Below are 23,900 nucleotides of genomic sequence, written 5' to 3'. Positions count from 1 at the left end.
AGTAACATCAAACCCAAAAGACTCCGAAGAGGACAAAACTCGGCCGTATGTGCCAAACACTGAAAGAGATGGACATATAGGCTCACGGGGGGAGGGTGGGATAATGGGAGCAGTGACTACGATCACTTGATGTGCAATTGAACCATTATGATTATGCTGCTTGTTTGGTTTTCATTGTTTTTGTTTGTATAAAATCAATAAAAGAAATTTAAAAAAAAAACATTAAAAACGGTACATACGTTTATATAATTGTCGTATTACATTTTTCCAAACAATTCATCTCACTAAAGTCTTTAAAAAATTCATAGTATTTTCTTCACCTCTATAAAATATCCAAATTCATCATGATAGTTCCTTCAAATCTATAACATATCCCCACAGCACTTACATTAGACTCTCTATCAGCTTCAGTGCCTCTTTCCAAACATAGTAAGCCGCTGCCGTGACAACAATTGCTCTCGCACAATAAAGATGGTCCCAAAATGGATCACTTATAACGAACTCCAAGTGATTTTTGTTCCACTGGGTAGCCTTTCTTGTGAAAATCCATCATACTTGTACAATTAACGAGTAAGTGTCGAGATGTCTCTAATTTCTATTTACACAGCCTACACAGCCTTTCCTCCCAGGGAATACCCCTCCACCTAGCTAGATGTTCATGTGTAGGTAGAATGTTAAACCTTAAATAAATTATGAAGCGCTTTATTTGTGGGTTAACAAATTTCTTCAGGTATGTGCAGGGTTTGTTAGGATTAACACTCTGGCTTGAATAGAGAGAGTACATTTTTCCCCTGCCAACCTAGTCTGGCACTCATCTCTATCCCACGCCACTGTGTTCTTATTTAAAAGCTCAACACCCTTAGGGTTATCCATAACCTCATTAAGTGTGATACCAAGAGAAGATACATGATTTTTTACAGAATTCCCGAGGTCTATAATAAAATCATTAGGCTTACACTTTTTTAACTCGACAGATTGTGCCTTTAGAGACCCTTTCTCTGAAGACAGTATAGAGCACCACAATTAGCATCTGGCAAGCACCCACGATCTTATAGATTGTACCCCTAATTCCAATCTAAGTGCCTCCAATGGTACTGACTGGGGCCCTTTTAGAATCAACCTCAGAATTTTCCCTTCCACCGTTTCTAGCCATGCACTACAGTATACACTTAGAAAGATGGCTCCATATAGTATCCCCGGGACAATGGATGTATTGTATGAAGTAATCATACCTTCTACATTTGAACCCCCTTTTTACATATGAATTTCTTTACAATGAACCATTAACTCATAATTTTAGGCATGTAGAAATCCTTGAGTAACCTATTATGTTGGTGCAATCTAATAGGAAAACCCAGATACATATAGTCACTTAGAACTTCAATCGGGGTGGTGTTAAGTCTCCAAACAAAGCCTGTATCCTGAGTTGCTCTCCTGCTTAAATGCAGATGTTTTGTTTTGTCGATGTTAATAGCTAAATCATTCTGCTTAGCATAGTTACTAAGTGCTTCCATCGATCACTGTAAACCGATCTGTGTATGGTCCATTATAATGGTGTCACCTGCATAACATAGCCAGGGAATCGGAACACTGTCCAAGGAGGGGGGCCATTTTGTACCTTATTTATCGCCTGTCCCATATCAGCTGTGTACAAATTATATAGTATGGGGGCAAGTGCACTACCCTGTTTTAATCCACATTTGTCTCGATGCACTCTTGTCAACTCTCCCTCACGGTTCATGCAAATTCTGACTGTGGTATCCGTGTATAGAGATATAATAAAATGTAGGAAATGTGGATCAATATTCCAGCTATGCAATTTGGCCCATAACACATATCAGTTTACTGTGTCAAAAGCCCTCATAAAATTAGATTATTTGTACGGATTTACTATCCCTCACCTCCACTCCTGGATCCCTCTGGATCACCCTGAGATTTGCTCACTCAAGACTACCATGCAACTCCAAGCTCACCAGTGTCATTAATGACACACTCCCCTGCATGAAGGAAGGCCCTCCTAACCCTTGTAATGGCTCTGGATTCTGATGCCACCAAGTCCAACGATTTCACCAACCTCATGTATTTTCACTGCTCTGATCCCCACCACCTTTCCTCTCCGGTTATGACTGTTGACTGTGCCTGCTAGTTCTCTTTCAAGATTGCTAGGATCTGCAATACCCTCACGATCCTCTGTCCCTCCTCCTCCTATCTCCCTCCTCTCACATGTCCTCACTACTGCTCTAACCAGCCTTTGTTCCTTCTTGCCTAATTCACCCTCCTAGTTGGATCCCATCCTTTGGACAGCCAACTCGCTGTGCACCATTGTTGACCCCTTTAAAACTTGAACATTTAAAACGTATCTTTATTAGCCTGCTCCCATATATCACCCTGCTTCAGTCTCAACCTCTCCAATGTTTCAAACTAGTTGCTGTTTTTCTCCTACTCAAAAACCCATCGGCAAGCAGACCATATTAGCCAACAATATGTTTCTATCATCCCGCTTACTTCAAAATCTGAAACAAATAGTCTTTAACACGGTCACTAATTACTTACTAAAAAACACACTATGAAACATCCTCCGATAAGCGTTCTGAAGATGGCACTCAAACGGGTTTCTCTCCTCATCCTCCTTGACTTATCTGCAGCCTTTGTCATGGTTGATCACTCCACTCGCCTTCTGACACTCTTGAGGCTTGGGATCCATAACCCTACACTTTCCTGAATTGCCTCCTACTTCTCTCACCAGAGAGGCTTAGTTTGCCCAATTTAAATTTTGATTTTAACGCCAACTGTGTGAAAGCCCAATCATTTATGCACCTCTAGTGGCTAGGTGCATAAGGTGATTATGTGATCCTGGCAGCAGAATTAGATTAGATCCAAGTCTACACCTCAAAGGAGCAAAGGAACCGATGGATAAGGTTCCAGGGAACTGGATCATTGTTGACAGTGCTGGATATTAAACAGTTTGTCCAGAGTATGTGAGCGCGGGAGATGGTAGCATGCAAGAGAAAATGGGAAAAGCTGAGATTGGAATATTCCAGCTTGGTTAACAGGGGGCTGCATAACAAACTTAGGGGATGGATGTAGGAATGGAAGCAAAGCATAACCACTCACTAGAGACCCGTTTGGAGAGGGCGCTGTTCCTTCAGGTGTGGGAGAGGGCATATCAGATATGACATTCACCACCGAATGACTAGTGAGCTTCATTCAGATCTTTCTACATAATGTGTGTGTAGAGGGTGATAGCATGCTAGATGCTGGCTGAGCTCCTCGTGGCTCCATCAGTGGTAATATTTCAGAGGAGCTGGCAGTGAGACATCAAAGACGTCACTGATTGACAAATGGAAGTGGTGCTAAAAAGGGGAAGTAGATGTCCTGCCATTTCTGATCACTGGGTGCTGGGAAGCTTGACTGCATTCAGATCACCTCTTGGAAGGAAGTTCTCAGGCAATGTTAAGATTAGTTTTGGCTGGATAGTTCATGGTTAAACAGGCTCTGGTGACATCATGCTAAAAGTTAGAAATTTCTCTAAATCAGTTCTGAACTTTCCCCTCATAGAAGATCACTTTCAAAGGTGAAATCATGTCCCACAAAAGAGAGAGGGGTTGACCTTCTGTAGCTAAAGGGGTGACAAAGGCAGAGACCACATTTCCGAGGAATGTTGCTTGATGAGATTATTAAGGATTCTTTTTTAAACTTGTATTTTATTTCAGAGAGTAAAATTAAATTTAATAAGCTACTTGTTTCTCATATATAATCATTGCTCTAAAGTAAAGCAGTATATAAACACTGTTTCTGGTCTCATTCCTTTCTCTGGTTAAGTCATTTGATGGAAAAATGTCTTAATAACAGTGACAACAATGAAAACAGGATTTATAGTCATTCCATCGACAGCCAAAGCATCTAATGTCATACCATCTAAAAAAAGCATCTAATGCTTTTTTCCATTTTCTTTTTTTAATGGGGGGGGTCCTGAATGGGGGGGTCCCCCTCAACCCATCTTTTTTAACCTTTAAAACCCATTTTTATTAAACTAAACCCTTTACCATCTATAAAAAAATGCATTAGATGCTTTTTTTTTAGATGCTTTGGCTGTTGATGCTTTGGTTGTCAATGCAATGACTGGATACTGAAAACGAGTAACAACAGCTTCCATCTCCCCCATCAACCGGATCCCCTTCTCCACATCTCCTTCCCTTTCCCTTCTCAACATCCACTCCCAACCCAATTCTAATAGCTAGTGTTGACATTCGGTAGGGGGTCTTCTGAGCCTTGACCCTTTGTAACCATAAATGTACCTGCAGGAAGGCTTTACTACACTATTTCTCAGTGTCTTCAAGGATAAGGGGATGTGATGAGAATACCATGTCCGGGTAAGTAGCGGCCTGTCATGGCAGCTCTCTGGAGTGGTATACCCTCCACCTTTCTAAAAAATAACTTGATTTAGATGAAACTGCGACCTTTTCCATGTCTCTGAGTTCTTTCCTTTTTATTTACCACTTTTCAGCTTTAGATGACTCTGGTTTCAGGAAAAGGACTATACGACATGCACTAATGACCACTGCAGATATCCTCATAATGCATCTGTGTTGAGCCATGTTATCAACCCTGGGGAGGTGCCCAAACACTGGTGCGGATAGGTATAGCCCTATCTTGTGACCTACCTTTGCTGATAATTCATATTACATATTGCGCTTGAAGTTATGCAACATAGGGCATGTACAGAATATATGGCCGTGTGTTACTGGTATCTGACAACCTCTCAAACATATCCCCTTGGCTGGGTCTTTCCACTTCCTAGAAAATGCCAGGATTATGAAAAACCTTGCTGCAATTCTCTCCAGCTAGTAATTAAGTTTTTTTTGTGGGTGGTTTTCGAACACGGTGTCCAGGCACTCTGGTATACAGATAATGTATATGTCTTTTGTTTTGCTAGTGAATCTCATTTATCTAAGGATAGGCGCAGCGTGTAGCAATGTAAAATGGTTCCATGACTTTCCCCTGGTGGCTTTCCGGCGTGGGACTCTAGTGCGTCTCCATTACTGCACCAAATCTTTATTTCAACCGTGCTCCAGTCCCCCTCTTCATGGTGGCCCCTTTTTGTTTGAAGGGGGTGTCACCCCCTTTATTCCTGCTGGCGCTTCTCCACTACACCCCACTCATCGGTTTCTCTGCTATCCCACCCCTCCTTCCTGTTGTCTTCCTCCCTGTCATTTTCGCTCCCAGCCAAGCCCTTTTCCTTTCTCCTCACCCCCTACCACTCTTTCCCCATTCCCTCCCCATCCTGCTTACCACCAACCTACCTCCATTTCCGTGCCGTACTTTACAGCGTTGTAAAGACATCACACGTCAAAGCTGTCATGCTAGAGTCCCGAGCTGCAAAGCCGGAAAAGACATGTCACTCTGGGAAATCAATTGGAGCAGTCCCCACCATTTCCCATCAATTGTGGAATTTCCCATAGTCCCTGTGTACTCTATTGGTTTAGGATGTTATCTTGTGATATTTCTTTCACATATGGATTCCATGTTAGAGGTGCCACCAGGAGGAGTTGTAGTTCAAGGTTTCCATCATGTTTTAAGTTGTGCCGGTCTCTAAGATGGTTAGACATGTTATCATAAGGTCCAGTGTGCATGATACACTGCTGTTGTATGAAGCTAGTGAATTGGGGTGGGTGGGGACTTAAACTGTAGAGCACATAATATTTCTCTTCCTGTGCAACCCATTTCTTCTTTATATTTTTTCACAACCAACTAGTGGTATAATAGAATAGTGCTGCCTCAAAATACAAACCTAAATCTTGCAGAAACAGGCAACATCGTTCCTTTGGAATCATCAAGACATGCCTGCTTGCCATAGACTTTTTCTCCACCCAAATGAACTTTGAAAGAGATCTTTCGGTTTCTTGATTGTCTAGTAGGGCAGCATGGGCAGGCATTGGCATAGATAGAGAATCCTTGGGAGAATGTTAATTTTAGAAAACAGTGGTAAGAGGCTCCACTGCTCAAGATCACCCCATATTTATGGATGACATTTTATGGATGAAGGTGTATAGTTTTATATGAATAGATCCTGTTGGCTGTAACCCAAATGCCTACATTTTTGGGAAGACTTATTCATGGGATCTAGTTTAAAGAATGATGTGGTCTGTGGTGTGAGTTCACCCTAAACGGAACCCAAAAACCATCAATTAAAGCAAGAGGCACTGAAAAGTCTTCAAGTGTGACACATGTGATTCAACTGTGTGGAGAAATATTCTGCTGACAAAGGAAGTAAATAGGCGGGTCTTATGTAATGGAAAAAGACATTGAGACTGCTTCAATGTAAAGTGATAGGTACCAACATAATGCATCATTTTAATTATTAACATTTTCACAAGTTAATTGCTTCCATGAGAGACACCAGACAAATGGCACAGAGTTTGCCAAACATAAAGAATATTTGGAACTAAATACTAAACGTCTGTCAGAAGTGTTGAACTCTTTAATAAAGTAAAATTGTCTGCAAACATTCAAAGTGGTGCATTGTCATATTTGAACAATCCACTGAAGGCTAAAGAAAACCCATGCCAAGGACAAAACAGAAGAACAATGTAAAAGGCAACACTAGCCTATGTATTCCTGTGTCATTTCATAGACTGAAATGTTCATATGTGTTAAAAATGAAGCCTCACAGAGTACCATTTTACTATTTTATTGGCTGTGTTTAAATTGCGAAATGATTCTTATTTAGGACATATCGAGCACAAAAGATTGAAGCCATTGAAATGTTGTTTGATGGGAATGGCTCGCACTTTACCATTACAATAGAAGTAAACATAATATGAGGTTTCAATGTGGATCATCAAGTTAACATAACAAGAACATTTGAACCTTCCATAACCCAGTTTGTATATTTAGGTCTGGCTGCCATCCGACATTCCTGCCCTACGGGGAAGCCTCATTAATCACATCAGAAAAATCTATTAAATTCTCAGAACAAAATGCCCTCCACGTTAATGAGTAGCCCCCACTTTTGCAAGTTCCTCTAAGGACACTATATTCTTATTAATATAAGCTAAAATACCAGGAGAAGGCGAAATACAATGTCCTGCCTGATAATCATAAGATCTATTTTTCTAGCGCCAAGCTTCAAACACATCTTCCTACACTTAGCAGAACATCTTCAACATCAATTAAGGCACAAAGCCTGACCAGATAGATAGCCTACAGCAAGGAGAAGAAAGAGACATCTCACAGAGTTTTCAAATCAGTCATTGGCTGAGAGACCTGCTAGCATTGGTTTCATTTTCCCTAGAAATGAAACTAAGCATGGAACTCTACGTTATAACTTGCAATGAAAAAAGATTGTGCTTATAAACGTACAACCATACCAGTTGCAAACAAGCCGAAAAGGGTTTTTCAAAGCTGTGAATCTTTTTGAGATTAAAGAAATTCAAATTGCTTACATTTTTTAAATAATTCTTTAAAATATTAATATTTATAATGTTCTGAATTAACATCTGACAGAGTAATTCTGCATATCCAAATGTGCGTCTGGGCAACGGCATCACAGATCTTCTTGTTTTGGTGATGTGGCATATTGCTTCGGAAGAAATATTAGATTTAGAACTCAATATTACTCCAAGCAAATGAGTCTCATCCTTTTTATTTTCATATTTAAAAAATGCATAATCAACCAATGAAGATTGGGGTGCATATTCTATAGGAGTGTCTGACTATGAGGAAAGCCAGTGGAAATATTTAACCAATCAAATATTGTGACATAATCATGATATAAGCATTGTATTATTGGACATTTTAAAAAGCAGAATATGACTCAGGCTATGGAATGAAAGGCTGTAGGGAAGGAAAACACCTTTTCAAAAGGGGATGGGTTAATCAGAGCGATGAACTGAAGGGCTTGGACTCAATAAGGGCTGCTGAAGGGAGGATTGCTGTTCGAGGCGGAGAATGGGAACCTGAAGATGTTCTTACTTCAAGGAGGCAGATCAGAAGGGCCCTTGCTGGCTGGGAGATATCCAATCGGAGAGATCCTATGCTGATCCTAAAAACAGAAAGGATAATTTCAAAGTGAGTATGAGAATTCCCCCATATGTAATGTGATATGGTCTCTAGGACCATTTTTACTAGGTCCCTGAAGGGGAATGGTTTGGAAAGGTATTACCAAAATACACTGATTTTAAATGGGAAATTAACATTGCATTCTCAGTCCATGTAAAATCAAGTGAGATGCAATTTCAATCCAACCCAAACATATATTTCTGGTCTGTAGGCACAGTATGATAGTGATAGCATTTCTATGCAGCCTATGCACAGCTCTTTGTAAATAATAATCTCAGTATATTGTACCAAAGCATTTTCACAGATAAAGTTAATATTGAGCTATGAATGTGTGGTGACATGACAAAGGACGGGGATTCTAGAAGGTGGAATGGGGAATGCGGAAGAAGGATGGATGCCGAGCAGAAGCTACATAACCTGTACTACTACTCGTATTTAAGCCACATAAATAAATACTAAATAATCTTACCTACCAACTGTCTCATAAACCATCACTAGAAATTTGGGGATGAGTGAGGCTGATTGGACACTGCCACACAGACACCATGCAACACAGGGAAGGAGCTCTGCCAGAGAACAATTCTGAACGAGGTGAAGGTGGAAGGTGATGGCTTCAAAAGGACAAAGGTACGTGCTGTCATTAGTGGTAAAGAGGAGATTCTGGAAGAAAGGGGGTGGTGACGTGACAAAGATCGGATTCTAGAAGGTGGAATGAGGAATGCGGAGGAAGGACAGTTGGTGAGGAGAAGCGGGTGAAGAGAGCAGCGAAGTTCTGTGTCCTTTACTGATACTTGTATTTAAGTCACATAAATGAATACTAAATAATATTACCTACCAACTGCCTCATGAACTATCACTACAGATTCAAAGACATCCATATCATAGCCTAATGCATATTTGATTAAAAATGTGTAATCGGTGAAGACCATAGATATGAGCTGAATGAGAGCAAGTTGAATTGGGTAATTTCTACTCCAGAGAAAATAATCTTGTGCCAGTGAGACTCAATCTGAGAAATAATAGGGGAGAGGCACTCATACTTTTATCAGAATATTCTAAAACCTTTCTCCTAGGTTGGGTGGTTGAACCACAATTCGTGGCATTCTGAATCAATAACACTGCACCCATGCCCAACACCTGCAGACTTCTAATGCAACTCAGTGTAAACATACATTGAAATTGCACACAACTAGTAGAAACACACAACAACATATGTACATGGGAAATTGTATGTATGCACAGTTCCATATTTCTAGCAATTGTTGGGGAAAGCAAAGTCCTTTTAATAATTTGTTTTGTTATTTATGTGTAATTTAGAAATGTTTTGAAGTCAAAAGCGTTTTGATACAGTGACTGACAAGTTGCAGAAATAACACTACAATACCTGTTGTTATCCAGAATTAAACATATAGATATTTGATTATTGTAAATAGATGCATGTGCATGAGAAATAGTGACATTTGCGCAGGCCGTTTGTGTTAGTTTTTGTGGACAGGCTGCCTGTGATTGCATCATATTGTGGTGACTTCCGCAGCCTAAAGCTTGGGGACCACCTCTGCATTGATTTTACTTTAATAAAACAAAATATTGATATCTAAATTAGCTTGTTTCCTGTCCCTAGAGTTGTGGGGTGGGATTGTATGTCAGTGGGCATTATATCGGGGTGCCCTCTTAGTGCAACAAATTGATATATTGCAGTTGACATCTGCAACAGTGGTTATCATCCAGGTTCCTATTCGTAATGACTGTCTTTGCTGGATTGAGCTTCCAGACAGATAATCTAATGCAATGATCTCCTCTTTGGCTGGAAGCGGGAATGCTAGTTTTGAGACATTCAGATGGTTTAGGTTAGAATATATTTGAGAGTCTATTCTGAGAAGTGATATGGTCTGTATGGGTGTGGGTTTTCCTGGTATAGAAAACACTATTATGTTTGCATTCCTGTATCCTATACAAATTGAGCCACCTGAGAGGTAGGGGTTAGAATGTGTCTTACTTTTCTATAGTACTCCAGGGGTTGCTATCCGGCCTGGGGCTTTCCCCAGTTTGAGGCCTTTAATCACAACCCACAGCTCTTCATATGTGAAGAGGGTTATCATCATCATCCCTCATTCCTGGTTAACTGTTGGGAGAGTGGGCTTTTCATGAAATCCAGTAATCATCCTAGCTTCTAGAGGTGTTTCACTATAATTATAGAGTTCTGAGTACTGCAGGGCTCGACATTGAAGGGAGATGGGAGCTATTTAGCTCCTGCTTGTTGCCTTGTATAGCCTGATTAGCTTGACATCAACCTCTACAAGGAGAAATTTTTGTCTCCACAGGCCAACTAATACAGAACAAAAACAACCTATGTGAATTTGGGACAAGCTGTAAATAAACAACAGGACAAATCTATGTAGAAGAGTTCATAAATGATGGACAAAATTATATTTTTACTTCTTATGTGAAAGTTAGATTTGTGGAAATCTATGTACCTGCTCCTGGTTCCCCAATGGTAGTTTCTGGTCACTGAATAATGCTTGATAACCAGGAGCTTCTTTTAGCTCTTGCTTGTCCAATTTTAATTTCAATCCTTAATTTCGAAGAGAGCCCCAACACCATCCATGATATGATGCCTATCGGGTCTGTGATCTGAACCCAGGTTTCACTCTTTTCAATCTATTGCGCTAGTAGCCCCCACGCAACTTGACCCTGTTCATTAAAAGACTGTCATATGAACCTGGGTTTCTATTAATCCAAGACATCAATAATCGTCTGTCTAACATTCTCGATTTCTATTTTAGGAAAATTATCCATCTTTGCTCAAATTTTTTAAAATGCCTAAGGAGAGTCACTTCTTGTTTCCCCTAACTCGCTTTGTGTGTGTCATATGGGACATAATGTGTTCCAACATGTCCCATTTTGGTGGCCAGCGAGTGATTTCGGCCTCAGAGGAGTTTGGATCTTGGATACCTGGGAGCAGTTCCCCAAAGATTATGCTCAGGTTCCAGATCAGAGCAGGGTATGTCTTCTCTGTTCTCCTCCTCTGAGGACAGTTATGCCCTTCTGCAGGATATTATGGGATTTGTTATGGGCTTTACCGAAGTTCACTATTTAGGTGGCCATTTTGCATTATTGACATGCCCCTCCTCCTATTACGGATTTATAATGACTCTCAGATCTAAGAAGCTTTGTGAATCATTGCATTGCGCTGCTCATATCTGGTGGATCCAGCTGTACTTATTTTGGAAATCATATTATCTGAGCATGGGCTTGATGTCATTGTGAAGTGCTGTTGCTTGTTATTTTGTTTTTTGTTGCATGATATGACCTAGACATTGCATTTTTCTATAAGGCAGGCACTTCACAAAAGAAGAAGACAGGTTTTCGATGTTAAGGAGTGGAATTTTCTTTTCAGTGACAGAGGGAACCAGCCTACTTTTAAATATTTATCGTATTAATGTTTTATTTTTTATTTTTTGCAAATGCCATTTAGATTTAATTGTTTTATGATTGTTTAATAATTAAAAAAATTACAATCGCAATATCCATGAACTGGACGAGTAACTACTGTCTCAGGTTGGATGTTTCCATCCCCAGTAATCTTATAATGTGAACTTGGTGGGAATAACTGGGCATATCAATTTATTTAGAGCATATTCTGTTTTTTGACAATACATATTGTTGGAAAACTCTTTCAATTTACGTTTGTCCTTTTGCCTGCCACCTCTTGAAGCACTCCAAGTGGTTATATTAGGACAGCTATATTAGAGAGGGACTTGTAGTTTGTCCTAGCTTTAGATCACTTCTTGTAGGCAGCGACGTGCACAGGGTGCAAAGCCCCGCTCACGATCCTGAACCTTGTAAACTTACCATCAGGGCTAAAGGCCTTGGTTCTCTTCTAGGGCACCATGATTAGAGTCCCTCCAGGTTTGGGGACAGTGGCCCTACACTTGACCAATGTATGTAAGTCCATTTGGAAGCAACGCAACCGAGGTGTACTGTCCCTGATTCAGTAAACCGAAAGTACAACTGTGGTTTCATGCAATCAGTGGTACAGGGGCGGTAATGACCCATTGACCATCAGTCTTGTACGTGTAGAAGATGTACATTTCATACATGTACACTAACATGTGTATGGAAATTCGCATCAAAGTACTTTGAAGTAATTTATCAGGCACTTGCGCGATCTCATTGTCACTTGGCCTAGTAAGATCGTTGTCTCTGTCCGCCCTCTGTTCCTTGTCGCGCCTTGAAACACTTGTGTATAGGCGTGCTACAAATGCCATATCATATATCATATGCGTATAAAACATATAAATGTAGTTTACGTACATGTACCAACAGTTAAACATTAGCTTGCCTAATCTCACTCTAAATATAACAGTCAAAATGTGTTTGTTTGTGGCAGGAATTGTGGCAAAGCGTTGTTCCTTATACAATGTCATACCGTTTCACCAATCTGCACCAACTTTTGCATAGTTGCTTGTTAGGACCCTGCGGACATTACTGGCTACATGACATTTGGGCACACCACCCTGTCATGAAAAGTATCTAGGCACTTGCCTTAGCCTGCACTTTCGTTGATCTACTGAGCTATCTTGCGTGTATTTAGAGCTTATTCGAAGCGTGGAGGAAAATGCAGAACCAGCCAGGCCTCTAAGACTGAGTGAGCCAGCATGCTTGTAAGGGGTTAACTGCGAAGGCCCTTCTGGAGACATAAATATCTAGTTTTGCAAGAAGCCCTGCGCAGCATATAGGAGCCAGGCACTGCCATTCTCTTCTGTGCTCTGCGCTTGTCAGGTGCACTGATAACACAGGAATGTAGAAAGGCACTTCCCACAACAACGTATACTGAGCCTGAGAGCCAGGACTGACAGTGACTTTCCAGTCGAAAACATGTTTTGCTGCATGGAAGTTTCTCGAAGGGCTGGTACGTCATAGTGATTGACGTGCAGCCCCTAATAAGAGAACTTTACCTGTGCCAGTTAGGGGAGGACTCTTCCTGGGATGTTCGTGAGACGCGCTTACGGAGAGAGACAGTGCTTGGATAACCAGCAAGCACTAGAGGGCAGAGGTTCCTGGCAATCACATTCCCGCTTGGGTGCAGGCCTTTGGGGGGCTAGGCCAGTCCCTGAACAGTGCCAGACACACTGAGTGGGGTGGGTCCTGGGTGTGGTTCTATCGTATCGCCATCAACGATTCCTAGGAGCGTAAGATTCATTGCTTATCCAGCTCTAACTGATAATTTGTATTATTCAGCTTGCACTTTCATTCCCATATTATTGAAAACTGCTGCTTAATTCTGATTGGTCACTGTAGTAATAAATGCAAGCATCAAATCTTCTGTGTGATTGGCTTTCTTCCAGACTGAGTTCATTGTGCCTCGCATAGATTCTATGCGAGGCACAGAATAGGGGGGTGCGGGTCAGGGGGTGCGGGTTCCCCTTTTCACTACATTTGGCGTAGTCAGCGGGACTTGCGAGCACAATGCCTTTCTGGAAGAAACAGGGGAAGGATGAATGTAATGAAGGGGATAGTGCACTCTGTCACATTCCAGGATGGCCGGCAACAAAGGCCTGATCGGGTGTAGCAGACATTTTGCATCGGTACTCTGCGCCGAGAGCAAGGGACATGCTTGAAAATTATGTTTCCCCGGCGGTAATTAGTGAGTTCTTTGGAGAGATTACCGCTTGGGAAATGCAGAAGGGAGCAAAAAGCAGCAGGAAACGTGGGCTGGTTATTCCTGCAGGTGCTCAGGAAGTTGCATGAGAATGAATTGGTTAAAGATGTTCAGATTCGTAAATTAAATGATGAGATTTCCCTGCTCCAGGAACAACAAATCATTATGAGAGAGACCCTTGAATCATCCGTTAAGCGGGCTGATGAGATAGAGGACAGGTTTGCCTCTTAAGCTGTGCATGTAGCCATGCACAAGCGCAGACAGCGACGGGGCAATCCGTCAAAGATAAGGATTCGCGCATTAATTAGGAAAGATACCTGGGACCCAAATTCATGGTCTGGTGAGGTTAGTGATAGCGAACCCAAACAGACATTTGACTGGGATGAATCTGTTGAAGTCAGACTTGCAGAGCTAGACTGTTCTGAGGGAGAGGAGCTGGAATGTACTCCAAAGAAATGTGTTTATCCAGCGCGGCCATTAATCACTAACAAGTCAAAAGGCCAAGCTGGCGGTGGAAACATTCAGAATACTAGGATTGTCCGCGATTATACACAGACAGAGCTTTTAGACATTGCCAAGTTGTTCAGACAGAGGGCAGGTGAACCGATTTTGAAGTGGCTTTTAAGAGGGTGGGATACCGGTGCAGATGGCATCTTCTTAACCCCATAAGTATTGTTAAAGATGGGTTCAATCACTACTAATGTAATGCTTGGACAGATGTTGCGCGGCACACTGGGGCAGCAAGGGTCGCATTCCTTGTTTAATTGGCTTCAAACTGCCTTAATACATTTGTATGCAAGTCCAATGGATATGGAAGAAATGTGGGGCCCCTGGGGTTCACTAACTGAAGCGACAGATCATTTTAGAGAGATGGGTTTACAGTGCGCAATGTACAGTGCAAATTTTGCAGGGCCTGATATGGAACTTTTTACTGCAGGCATGCGCACGCGCTTCATTGCTGGGTCCAGCACAAGGTAAAGCCATTGGTGAGGTCGCACTGTTACTAGGGCAATTAGAAGGGCTGGATGTGCGCAAAGCCGCGCGCCTAGTGGCGGCGGGTAATGATTCTGAGAAAAGGCCTAAAAGTCTAAAGCGAAAACTGCCACTATTGAAATTACACGCAGGCAAATGTGGGTGGACCTGCTAAAAGCGGGAATTCCAAAGGAAGAGATAGACGGTAAACCAACACCTGTGCTGCTTGAGAAATGGAAAAAGTTGCCAAAACAGGGGTCAGGCAAAACTACGCCCTCTGCACCATCTGAGGAAGAGGTGTTGAAGCCCAAAGTGTGGGCAAAAGTGTACCCTGATTTAGCAAATGACAAATGGGAGGTCCCAGACTCCATTTTTGATTGAAGGGCTGGCTCAGTCTTTGAGGTACGGTTAATAAAGAGAACCAGTCCCAGAGACAGACGCCCTTTTGTGCCACTTACATTGTATTTCAATGATAAAGTGAAACACGTTTTGGCTCTATTAGACACGGGAGCTGAGGTAACCATTTTGAATGGCAATCCCAATAAATTATCTGGTCCCAGGGTTTTGGTCAATGGGTATGGGAGAGCAGAAACTGTTGCAAAAGTCTTTAATGTAAAGATGTCAATTGGTGAGGGATTGCCCTTCACAGCAAATGTCCTGATTGCCGACATACCTGAGTATATACTGGGAATGGATGTGTTGTTGGGCAAAAGTGTGACTACAGATTTAGGTGAATTTGTTTTTGGCAATCGGAAAATCCATGTGAGAGTTGTTAACCCCGTGGTGGTTGGGCATGCAAAATGGTCCCCCTTGCATTTACCCCCTCCTGCTGAGCCAGTGTGTGTGAAAAAGTACAGGCTGCCAGGAGGGCACAAAGAGATTGGTGAAACTATTGAGTCATTGGTGAAAGCTGGCATAATGAGGCTGGCAGTCAGTCCATTCAATTCGCCGATCTGGCCTATCCGCCGGCCAGATGGGGCATGGCGTCTGACAATTGATTTTCGTGCTTTGAACAAGAAGGTGCCACCCTTAGCTGTGGCGGTGCCAGACATCATTACTCTGATTGAAAACCTTATGAGAGAAGTGGGTGAATGGCATGTGGTCCTCGACAAGGCCAATGCATTTTTCTCCATTGACATTGACGCTGAATCACAAGACCAATTTACTATCACTTGGGGAGACAGACAATTTACATTTACTAAATTGCCCCAGGGGTATTTGCATAGTCCCACTCTGTGTCATGGATTGCTTGCCAGAGACTTAAAGATGGTACAGTTGGATGATGTGTATGTTGCCCACTATATTGATGACATCATGCTAACCAGTGTTGAGAAAGAACATGTAGAAAAAGCTGCTGAAAAGTTGATCACACACATGCAAAACCGGGGGTGGGCCAAAAATCCCAAAAAGGTACAGGGGGCCGCTCAAGAGGTGACATTTTTTGGTGCAATCTGGTCTGGGTCAGTTAAGAAAATTCCTGTCCCTGTGATTGACATGGTTCAGCAGATGAGTCCACCAGCAAATAAAAAAGAGGCACAAAGATTCATTGGGCTAATGGTTTTTTGAAGAAATCACAGACCTCATTTAAGCCTGATACTGAAACCCATCTACAAAGTCACCAGAAAGAAACATGATTTTACATGGGGCTTAGAGCAACAGTCTATCTTTCAGCAGGCTAAGGACGCTTTGCAGAATTACATCATGCTGGGCCCCATGACGAAAACTGATCCTTTTGAACTGGAAATTCTTGTCTTCAATGATGTTGCAGTGTGGAGCTTGTGGCAAAAGCAAGGACAGAAAAGAGTGCTGCAAGGTTTCTGGTCAAGAAAACTCATTGATCCTATGACAAGATACACTGCGCTTGAGAAACAAGTTGCTGCAGTATACTGGGCTCTAGTTGAGACTGAAAGAATCACAGGCGAGCAACCAGTGACAATTTGCACAGAAATTCCGATCATGGGCTGGGTGAGTGACACTGCTGTAAGCGGAAAAAGTGTGAGGGCACAAGACGCCACTCATGTCAAATGGAAATGGTATTTCCAGCAATGTGCGAAAGCTGGCCGCACAGGGGTTTCCAGACTGCAAGAACAAATGCTGGAGGCAGTGGATCTTGAAGCGATGCCTGAACCGAGCACCCAGGTGGCGTTTCCAGAATCTCCCCTCAAAGTTGCACCCGCCTATGATACATTGACAGAGGAAGAACAACATTTTGCATGGTTCACGGACGGCACATCAAAGTATGATAAAGGGCAAAGACACTGGCAAGCTGTTGCATTCCATCCCCACCGAGAAACACTTCTGATGAGAGAAGGTGTGGGAGGATCCAGTCAATATGCTGAACTGCAGGCGGTGGCCTCCGTGATTGAACAGGTGAAAGAGACAGAGACTGCATACATATACACGGACAGTTGGGCCACATATGAGGGCCTGACGCACTAGGCACCGGCATAGAGAAGAGACGGCTGGCAGATCAAAAACACTCTGATCTGGGGAGGGCCGGACATCTGGGAAGAGATGTGGCGCAAAGGGGAGAGGTGCAAAATCTGCATTGGGCATGTCAATGCACCCATGCCCCCTGACACCTCACTGGCTGCCCTGTTCAACAACGAAATGGATCAAATGGCAAAGATTCACCCAGTGACAACACCTGAAGAAGCTGAGATATTGCAAGGCATGGCGGACTGGGCACACCAAACCTTAGGACATCTAGGGCAAGCAGGTACCTATGAATGGGCTAAGAGGAGACAATTGCCCATTACCATGGATCATGCCAAGCAAGCTGCCTCCCAATGTTCCGTGTGCTGCGAAGTGAAGCACTACCCACTGGAGAGGAAGACTCAAGGCCCTTTGAGAAGAGGTGAAAGAGCTGCTAGCATGTGGCAAGTTGACTACATTGGTCCTTTACCGCCCAAGAATGGGAAGCATTATGTGTTGACCATGGTAGACACATATTCTGGACTGCTGTTAGCCTATCCAGTTGCACATGCAGATCAATGGGCTACCTTGCAAGGAATGGAATACCTCATCAGGCACTATGGCATTCCGGATGAAATCCAATCAGACCAAGGCAGCTATTTTGCTGGACATAATGTGCAGAACTGGGCGCTAGAGCAAGGTATCAAATGGACAGTGCACATCAGTCAGTACCCAGAATCCTCTCCTCTGGTGGAACGCAGCAATGGGCTGCTCAAGCAACAAATAAAGAAACTGACTAAGACTCACACTCTCAAGGGGTGGTCCAAACACCTGGCACAAGCACTGTTTGAACTGAACAATCGTCCGTTGGGAAACCGGCAGACACCCTTTGTGAGACTGACAAGTGTGAAGGTGAGAAGGTGGAATCTACAAAGGCTCTTATTGTGTGGAAAACCGACAAAGAAGCAAAGTTGCCTGTGCAAGCTACGGCAGGCAGCATTAGACTTGATTTATCTACCTATGAAGATGATGTTATACCAGCGGGGCAAACCAAATCCATATCACTGGGTATTGGCATCAAATTGCCGGCTGGTACTTATGGACGCATTGCTGCACGATCCAGTCTGGCGAAAAAAGGTATTGACATTTTGGGAGGTGTGATTGATCCTGATTATAGAGGGACTGTTTCGGTACTTTTACATAATGCTGGTGCATCTGCGGTACCATTAACCAAACATGACCGAATTGCACAATTGATTTGTGAACAAGCAGTTGTTCCCCTAGTGGTTGAAAGTAAGCAAGCCCCAGACACCACACTGAGGGATGAAGGAGGCTTCTGTAGCACTGGGAAAAAGGTGTGGGTTCACCATCCAAACAAAAAGGGAGGTGTTAAGTCAAGGTGTTGGAAGTATTTATGTTGTACTATTGCAGAATTCTGACATGCCTGTTTATATCCCTGCTGCTAGGCTCACACGGCATGAAGGGGATGAGACTTGCCTTGCTGTGGGTGCTCCTGACCTGCCAAGCAAACGCTTTCTCTGTAAAGAATGGGTTGATGCAAGACGCTACATGGACTCTGAGAATCGCATGCACTACACCTGATGCTCCAGTCCTGCGTGACGATAAAAATCGCACCGTAACCTGTGAGAAAAGCGCTACAAATGAGTATCCGCATGGGACTGCTAATGTGCTGGCTTGGCATATTGTCGGCCACCTTTTGTCACTGACTCATATGATTGGTGCTTATGAAATCCTAGGCCCAACCGTTTCAGTGAATGGATCCAACAATTTGTTTGATGTTTCATGTTTTTTCTGCCCCAAGAACTACAGCGAGTGTGCTCGCCAAGATTTTGTGGACTATAATTTAACTAAATGAATTTCATACAATTGTGCGATGAAACAGCCACTGCTGGATGGTAGTATGGTGTTTGTATCTAAAACTAATATTGTATATGGCAGGCATGCCACTTGGAGAATGGTGTTCTTTAAGTCACACAAGGTAGAAACTGTGAACATGCTAGATTTTCCAGTAGTAAAACAACATTTAAATTGCAAGCACGTAATGCACGCCTCTATCATTACAGAGGTAGACTTAGACATAGATTTATCACGAGGCAATGTTTCCTTATTACAACCAAGCTGGCACAAATGGAGTCAATTTCTATGACCCATCGCCAAATTGCGTGTAGCTAGGGGGCTAGATTTATTGATTGAGGGAGCAGCAGGGGTGGGAACGGGAGCTTTAAACACTTTTGACATAGAAACTGTGCACAATAAGTTAGCTACTATGGGTTCTGATGCCAGTGCTGCTATAAAACTTCTGGCCCAGTAGGGCTTTATGATAAGCCCTACCCTGCGAAACACTGCTAGAGGTATTGGCAACCACTGGAGATGGCCGAATTTTAGCTATGAAGACATTTTTTCTGCCATAGGGCAGGTCAATAAAACTGCTAAAGACACCCGATGCATTTTATGGCAAACCTTGTTAAATCAGCAGGTGTTGGTTTTTCGCTCCGAGTGGGGGTGACTATCCTCAACTCACTGGCACACAGAGCTACAGTTACCAGCAAACACATTGATTAAACCGCTTGCTTTTGATTGCATGAATAACACATGCCACGCTTTAATGCAAGTTTGTAGAACCGCTTATGCTTTAGAAATATGGTGCCCTTTTATAGTCTTGCCTATGAAAATAAATGGTTCCTGGTGGGTTCCGCAGATACGAGGGGAATGGTTAGACAGCCAAACTACACCATCCACAGTCACACCTACATGCCCTGAGATCAGGGGTGGGTGTGTCCCCAAACTGGAAGGATGCCGGACCCATGCATGCATCCCATAGCCGGGGAGTGCACCTGGCTGCAATACCACATTAATGGGACTGACATTTTCCAGATAGACCAGCACAAGGCCTGTATAGTTACTAATCATTCCTTGCTTATTAATAATTATAGGTTGCTAGGAAACCCTCAAGTATTTTGTGTAGATCAGGTCGTGACTATCTTAAACATTGTTACTCACACCTTATATTCATTGACCCGATGGTCTCACACCACTTTGCATGCCGAGCTCACGCAACTGCTTAACTGGACTCTACCCTATGGAGTAATCACTGACGGGCTTCAAGCTATAAGACAATTTGCCCAAACCGCTTGGAAAGACTTCCAAACTTTAGCTACCTCAGTTATCTCTGGAGAGTGCAAGATGATGATAGACAGGAATCAATTAATCAAAACTGCTGACCATCTGCAATCAGTTACTACTCACCACTGGTGGGATGTATTCACTGGATGGTCACCCTCCTCTACAAGGCTACTTAATATATGGTTGCATCCCTTGCTGTGGCTGCTAATTTCCCTATTACTAATTGCTATAGTTTTTATTGGGCTCTTGCGCAGAATGACTTTTCCCTATAATAGAATGACTGCGCTAGAAAAACGTTTGGTCGGCCTACAGCACACCGTACACGCTTCTAAATCATAGAACTGAGTCAGCATTTTCGGGCCTCACTTCGAAAGGGGTGGAATGTCATGAAAAGTATCTAGGTACTTGCATTAGCCTGCACTTGCGTTGACCTACTGAGCTATCTTGCGTGTATTTAGAGCTTATTCGAAGCGTGGAGGAAAATGCTGAACCAGCCAGGCCTCTAAGACTGAGTGAGCCAGCATGCTTGCAAGGGGTTAACGCCGAAGGCCCTTCTGGAGACATAAATATCTAGTTTTGCAAGAAACCCTGCACAGCATTTAGGAGCCAGGCACTGCCATTCTCTTGTGCACTCTGCGCTTGTCAGGTGCACTGATAACACAGGAATGTAGAAAGGCGCTCCCCACAACAACGTACACTGAGCCTGAGAGCCAGGACTGACAGTGACTTTCCAGTCGAAAACATGTTTTGCTGCATGGAAGCTTCTCGAAGAGCTGGTACGTCATAGTGATTGACGTGCAGCCCCTAATAAGAGAACTTTACCTGGGCCAGTTATGGGAGGACTCTTCCTGGGCTGTTCGTGAGACGCGCGCACGGAGAGAGTCAGCGCCTGGATAACCATCCAGCACTAGAGGGCAGAGGCTCCTGGCAATCACATTCCCGCTTGGGTGCAGGCCTTCGAGGGACTAGGCCAGTCCCTGAATGGTGCCGGGCACACTGAGTGGCGTGGGTCCTGGGTGTGGTTCTGTCGTATCGCCATCAACGATTCCTAGGAGCGTAAGATTCATTGCTTATTCATCTCTAACTGATAATTTGTATTATTCAGCTTGCACTTTCATTCCCATATTATTGAAAACTGCTGCTTAATTCTGATTAGTCACTGTAGCAATAAATGCAAGCATCAAATCTTCTGTGTGATTGGCTTTCTTCCAGACTGAGTTCATTGTGCCTCACATAGATTTTTACTTGTGCGGGAGAGTGATTAGGAGTGATTATTGCACTAAGGGCTGGCCCCAGGGGGTGCGGGTTCCCCTTTTCACTACACATCCCTTTCCCTGGATTTCAGCAAAAGTCAACATTTGTTTGTGGGTTTGTGGCAAAGTGTTGTTCCTTATACAATTCCACACCATTTCACCAATCTGCACCAGATTTTGCATAGCTACCTGTTACGACCCTCCGGACATTATTGGCTGCATCACATTTGGACACCCCGCCCCTTTCCCCGGATTTCAGCAAAAATCAACATTGTAGTTTGGCAAAGCGTTGTTCCTTATACAATTCCACACTGTTTCACCAATCTGCACCAAATGTTGCATAATTACCTGCCATGACCCTCCTGACATTACTGGCTACATGACATTTCGCCAACCTACCCCGTTCACCGGATTTTAGCAAAAGTCAATATTTGTTTGTGGGTTTGTGGATTGACGAAGCAATGTTCCTTATACAGTTTCACTGGCTACATGACATTTGAACACCCTACCCTGCTCCCCGGATTTCAACGCAAGTAATAATTTGTTTGTGGGTTTGTGGCTTTCTGAAGTGTTGTTCCTTATACAATTCCACACCGTTTCACCAATCTACACCAAATTATGCATAGATATCTGTTAGGACCCTCTGGATATTACTAGCTACATGACCATTGGACACCCCACTCCTTTCCCTGGATTTCAGCACCATCACACTTGAGATGGTTGCCTGAAATCGGCGAAACATCAATGTGCTGGTAGAAGGACCAGTCCCAACATGAGGAACAGAAATTGAGGTCCAGGCCTTCGGATGCTTGGTTTCTAAGATATTTGCACCGCAATGAACTGCAGCGAACTGCACCATGCAATGGTGAGGCAACACGTGGTGAGAGAGCACAGAAGGTCCCAATATGGAGCAGCACACCAACTCTCGCCTCCCCCAACGTCTGCTCTGGGGTATATCAGCCAGCCCACGCACCCATTCTCAGTGCAGTTTACTTCAGGATGCAAACCACACCAAGCGATAAGCGAATCGGAACAGCGACATACAGGATCAGAGTTATCATATCTGTCTACAGAACCCGTTCAGAGAATGGGTACTTCTTCTAGTAAACATATAAAAACTCACCTCAAAGTCAAACCTCACTTTAATGTGAGTTTTCATGCATAAAGAAAGCATATAGGACATGTTTATTTAATACAGAAATGCCACAGATGTACAGATCAAACACATTTACGTCACACACCCTTATTCCACACACTTACGCCACCTACTTGCCTATGTATAGAAGGGCTAGAAGACACATGTTAAATGAATGGGCAGCTTCATATATTGATATATTGATATATTGATATTTTATTTCTATCACGCTCGTACACAAGTGTTTCAGAGCGCCACAAGGCAAGGGAGGGGAACAGGGGAGAACAAAACACTGATCTTACTAGGCCCAGTGACATTGAGAACACGCAAGTGCATGGGAGAGGGGGAGGGGAAAGGTGCATGGAAGGGGGAGAAGTGGAAAGTGCAAAGCAGAGGAGAAACAGATAAATAACAATAAATAAATAATAAAGGCAACAAACAGTGGTAGTGCAGCCAGCAATTTGCAAGTGCTGGTTTTAAGGCAGCAGACAGGGTAGGTCTGATAAGTGCAGGAAGAAAAAGGGGGGCTTTGTGGGTACAGATACAGACCCCAGTGCAAAGGGTGGCCCGGAGGCAGTGCAGGAGGGTGGCAGGGTGAGCAGGTACCTGGGCCCGGAGGACAGAGGGTGGCCAGGTGCACGGTGCCAAGAGAGAACAGATCAGTAGGGGAGAGGAGGAGCATAGGCAGAAGAAAAGAGGAAGGTCTTGAGGTGCTTCCAGAACATGTATATGTATGAAATGGACATTACAGACACATACACTACTATACATACAGCAAATCACATTAAAGTGATACTCTTCCCACTCCCTCACTCAACTTCATCTCACCCTACCTCACCCCACACTGCCACTCCACCTCTCCACACTACACCACACTCCACTCTACCTTACCCACTCTTACTCACCCCAGTCACCAACTTTTAACCCACCCCACTCACTGTATTTCACTCACTCTAACTCACCTAGTCTACCTCACTCCACTCACCCACTCTACTTCACTCCACTCTTCGTTGCCCCACTCTACCTCAGCCCACGGTATCTCACTAAGTCTACTTCACCCTCTCTACCACATTACACTTTACCTCATCCCACTCTACCACACCTACTCTATCTCATCCAACTCTACCTAACACCATTCCAACTCTTCCCACTGCACCTTACCTACTCTACCTCATCCACTGTACCTCATCACGCTCATCTACTTTACATCACCCCACTCTACCTTTTTCCACTCTACAACCTCCACTCTGTGGCACCC

At 43.3% G+C, this 23,900-nt stretch overlaps 1 long non-coding RNA gene across 1 annotated transcript in view; it reads left to right on the top strand.

Moving 5' to 3' along the window:
* Positions 1-20,095, top strand: part of LOC138583072 (uncharacterized) — a 184,874-nt gene extending 164,779 nt beyond the window's left edge. Inside the window, exon 4 of the long non-coding RNA XR_011305146.1 lies at positions 18,577-20,095. This is a non-coding gene — a long non-coding RNA (uncharacterized lncRNA). The remainder of the gene's footprint in view (positions 1-18,576) is intronic.
* Positions 20,096-23,900: the final 3,805 nt, after the last annotated feature.

Source organism: Ambystoma mexicanum, chromosome 3q (assembly GCF_040938575.1).
Source record: "Ambystoma mexicanum isolate Mex_15411 chromosome 3q, UKY_AmexF1_1, whole genome shotgun sequence".
NCBI classification, from domain to species: domain Eukaryota; kingdom Metazoa; phylum Chordata; class Amphibia; order Caudata; family Ambystomatidae; genus Ambystoma; species Ambystoma mexicanum.
The sequence above is the reverse complement of the archived record's forward strand: the minus strand, read 5'-3'. Positions and strand labels throughout refer to the sequence as shown.